At 33.7% G+C, this 4504-nt stretch overlaps 1 long non-coding RNA gene across 1 annotated transcript; it reads right to left on the bottom strand.

The window, feature by feature from the left end:
- Positions 1–529: 529 nt before the first annotated feature.
- LOC149257197 (uncharacterized) lies at positions 530–2156 on the bottom strand. Its single transcript, XR_016245928.1, has 2 exons — positions 1529–2156; positions 530–1384 (listed from the first exon to the last, which is right to left on the bottom strand). It is a non-coding gene; the product is annotated as an uncharacterized LOC149257197 (long non-coding RNA).
- Positions 2157–4504: the final 2348 nt, after the last annotated feature.

The following is a 4504-nucleotide window of genomic DNA, read 5'->3' on the forward strand; positions in this document are numbered from 1 at the left end:
TGCAGTATGTCTAATTTTATTAATTAACATAATAACTTAACACAACTTACAGTTAACAAAACTCCTTAATATATAATCTAACACATTTACATAGTTTACTAAGTGAACTGCTCAAACGAAAATTATGATTCATCATGAGCTTTGTGAGAAATTTATGGATATCAAATATGGTTTAGGGATGTTGACACCTATTTCTATTTATTTTGTTTTAACTTTTGTGAAGAAATGTAAGGAACTTTCATTTATATTCTTAAATAGTATTTTCAGTAACAGAAGTATATTAATAGACCTCAATTTTTGTAAAGAAATGTAAGGAACTTTTGTTTATACTTCTAAATAGTATTTTCAGTAACAGAGGTATATTAAAAGAGCTCGCTTCTGAACTTGGAATCACACATTTATGTTTATGGAATTAGCTAAATAGTTACTGATAATTAATTAAATTATAGAACTTCAAAATAAATTCACTTTTGATAATTAATTAAATTATAGAACTTCAAAATAAATTCACTTTTTATCAACAAAACTGTTGAACTTTCCAAAAGGATTAGCTATTTTTCATTAACAAAAGAGTCCAGAGGACAGAGAAATTACATCATATATTCAGGCTCGTCAATCTGGGCTAGAGATACTTTGAGATCCTATTTTCACTCCCTAATGCTTCACACTTGATATAACATCAGAAGAGTTTACACAGAGGCAACATTTGTGCCCTAGATAAAAGTATCTGGTTAGTAACCAGACAAAACTAGAATAGCCCTTCTATGCATAACAGTATTATCCTTCCAAGAAGTGTCATATCCTGTTAGCAACAAGGCAAAACTACAATAGCCCTATGTATGACAGTACCATTCTTCCATAAATATTATCAGCAGCAGGATACATTACAGAAGCAGTTAGTAAAAAAAGCACAGGATGATGCTCTGGTTTTTTTCTGTGTGCACGAGTCCAGTTACATAGATTTAACCTCGCTTGCTTCTTTTATTACTCTGCCAATAGTGCTGTTGCGTCCTCTGTGTCGAATCCAGTGGTTGGTTCGACAGAGCACTTGCTTTACGCTTCAGATTTGGCGCATCAAGCTGAATTCTATCCAACTGAGGAAGCTCGCTGTCGGGGATTGGGGCAGGAGCAGAGCTTTGCGGGCCCTTCTCTTTCTCCTTACCAGCATCCTCAGACATCTTCAGCAACAAAACGCCAATGAACAAGGATGGGAAATTCTTGAGCCTCTCAGAGATGGATGGCCTGAATGAGGGTATTTTCAGTTCCAGCTTCAATTTATAAGCCAGCTGTGGTACCAGGAAAATTTGAGTACAGATGATTAATGTTGAATTTATCAGTTAGATTCGAATCAATATGCTGATCTTGGAGACAAACATTATGTATTCTGCAACAGAATTATTGATGTTAGAATTTATAAGTTATCTGTGTGACGAGACAGATTCGATGAGATATGTCGATCTTCAATCTTTTATACAAACATTAAGATCCAGACGGACATTATGTACTCTGCAACACAATTAAAACTTACACATCCCAGAAATCCAACCGAAATTAAGACAAAATTGACCGAAAAGATGTCCTTCTCAGATCTATGCCCGCTTGGTGTTCGATCATTATCAATCCCGAAACTCGAAACTTGATGTGAGCTTCTGAACAAATCAGTAGCGGAGAATTGTCGATAGTGAACATTGTCGACCAGAGATGTAAGTCATCGTTGGTTTGAAGCGGATTGGACCACACAAATGAGAGTGTCCCCGGGGCATGAAATGACAGTGAGCAGTTCATTTTCATGGTTTCAGTACCCGGGCTATTGAAATTCTGCCACGATGGGTAGTGCATTTTCCTGGGTTTCAGTACGCCTGTCAATTCTGCCACTACCCTTAAATGGGTGTAAAATGTCAATTCTGCCACTACCCTTAAATGGTTGTAAAAGGGCATTGCTCCGTTTTCAGGGTTTATATTTCCCTTTAGAGCAATCCAAGCCGACCAATGAGAGATGATCCATACTGCTTATCCGCCATGATAAGATAAAATTCAGAGCAATCCAAGCCGACCAATGGTAGATGATTCCTACTGCTTATCCGCCATGATAAGGTAAAATTTTAATTCGGACACTGAAATGACACTGTGGGCGGCGTCGTTCTCCGGACTCGCAGAAAATGATCTGATTTCTCATGTACTGTTAATCCCCTCCGCAAACACATTAAAAGTAAGTTAATTGTTGAATTTGATCCGGTTTATTTAATATTTTTGAATTTAATTAAAATAAACCTATTAAAAATATTTTTTTCCGTGGGGTATAAGATGCTCAAAATTAAACAATAAATTAAAATTAATTATTTTAGTGGGTAGATTTTCACAAATTTGATAATAGTTCTTGGAATACTATATAAGATTAATTAAGTCGTATTTAGTATTCCAAAAATTCCCACCATTAAATTATTATTATATTATTTGAATTCCAGAAATTCTCATCATTAAATTAATTATTGTTATTGTTATATTATTTATTATTGATTTGAATTTACAATAAATATAATTTTTTTTAAATAATCATAATCTAATAATTACATGATTAATAATATAAATTTATTTATTTTATTCCAAGAACTCTCATTATTAAATTAAAAAATAAAATTATTTTCAAAAATTATATGTTTAAATAATTATAATCAAACAATTACATGATTAATAACATAAATTTATTTATCATAAAATAAAAAGTTTGTGAACTATTTTAATCTATCTATATTTATTTTTATGGATCAATTTCATTGTATTTTTTTAAAACCCTCATAAGAATATCTTATTAAATTAAACTTCAGCATTTCTGGTGTATTTCTCTGTGTAAACAGAGGAATTATATCTTTGGGATTTCAACGCACCAATGGCCTTTTCCGTTGCAAAACAGGTGGTCACTATACCTGGGGATGTTAACAATGATTGTTAAACGCTCCAGAAGGAAGATGAAGGGAAAATGAACAGACAATCACCGATCGGCTTAAAAGCCATGGATGTCAAAGACAGAGGGTGGTTATCAGAGTCACTACTAAAACAACAAATGCGCAGAGGCCGAGACAGAGTCAAGAGCCAAAGAGCCGAGAGCCTACGAGCCAAAGCCAGAGCAAGAAGGCCGAGGGCTTCAAGAGCCATGGAGAGATGGTGCTCTGAGCCCATTATTCCTGTGTAAAATAGTAGAGTTGAGCCAAAGAGCTTGTAAAGGGACTTGCCATAATCCCAGAGAGCCTACTAGAGCTCCCGGAGACGTAGCCCAAGAGTTTTGGGTGAAATCCAAATTAATATTGTTGTTCTGTGTGTGTTTTATTGTTGCATTGCATCTGTTGTTTAATTACTGCTACTTTGCTTTATATCAGCCTAAGCAAATAAATTTACAACACCTAAATAGTCTGATACAAACATAAGCATACACCCATATTTTCAAGCACATATTATTAAATTTGCATTGGTTAATCAATAAGACTTGGGAATAAATAAGCTTTGGAAGTGGGAGAGGTTCTTGTAAGTTAGACAAGAAGCCTAAGAGCCCCATTTCCAGCTCAAGTTGTTAGGGAAAAAATCTCCTTTCTCATTAGGACTCTTGCATCCAAGTTTACACTTCTATTGGCAAGATCATATGTTGCAGAATTGTTCATTCTCAACAAATGAATGAAGTTTGTAGTAGAGAAAGCTAGTTTCAAATTACTAATTTTATAATAAAAATTCATAATATGCAATTCTTAGGCAAAGATCCATAAACAAGGTGATGGATAACCAAATGTGAATCTCCCAACACCACCAAATTTTGGATGTTTTCCTCTTTGACTAGAAAGAGCTTCTATAATAATCCATATTCCATATGCCTCTCCACATTAACTACCCAATTACCTAACCCCAACTATAATCAATTTCAAATTTCCCATCAAAATTAAAAATAACATGTGTAACTCGAACCGCCCAAACAATTCCATTATTATAGCACAACTATTTTACTCTAAATTAAAATATTTATGAACAACCAAAATCAACCCAACTATATTATTAATAATTCTAATTATAATTATTAATTAGAATGCATAATGTTTCTCAGAATTTAGGGTGATGTATTTACCATTTCTCTGCGGTAATAATTTAGGGTGATGTATTTACCATCTCTCTGCGATAATAATTTAGAGTGATGTATTTACGATCTCTCTGTGGTAATAATTTGTGATCTCTCTGCGTTAATAATTTAGGGTGATGTATTTACGATCTCTGCGGTAATAATTTAGGGTGATGTATTTACCATCTCTATGCGGTAATAATTTAGGGTGTGTATTTAGGATCTCTCTGCAGTAATAATTTACGGTCTTTCTATGGTAATAATTTACGATCTTTGCGGTCATAATTTATGATCTTTCTACGGCAATAATTCATTATCTCTCTATTGTAATAGAAAAACAATCTAGGACACGTGTGTCTACGGTCCGGTTTGTTGATATCAAGTACATACATTCCTTATATTTTT

This window comes from Pinus tabuliformis, chromosome 6 (assembly GCF_031772625.1).
Source record: "Pinus tabuliformis cultivar Carrire ecotype Pingquan chromosome 6, CPIR1, whole genome shotgun sequence".
Taxonomy (NCBI): domain Eukaryota; kingdom Viridiplantae; phylum Streptophyta; class Pinopsida; order Pinales; family Pinaceae; genus Pinus; species Pinus tabuliformis.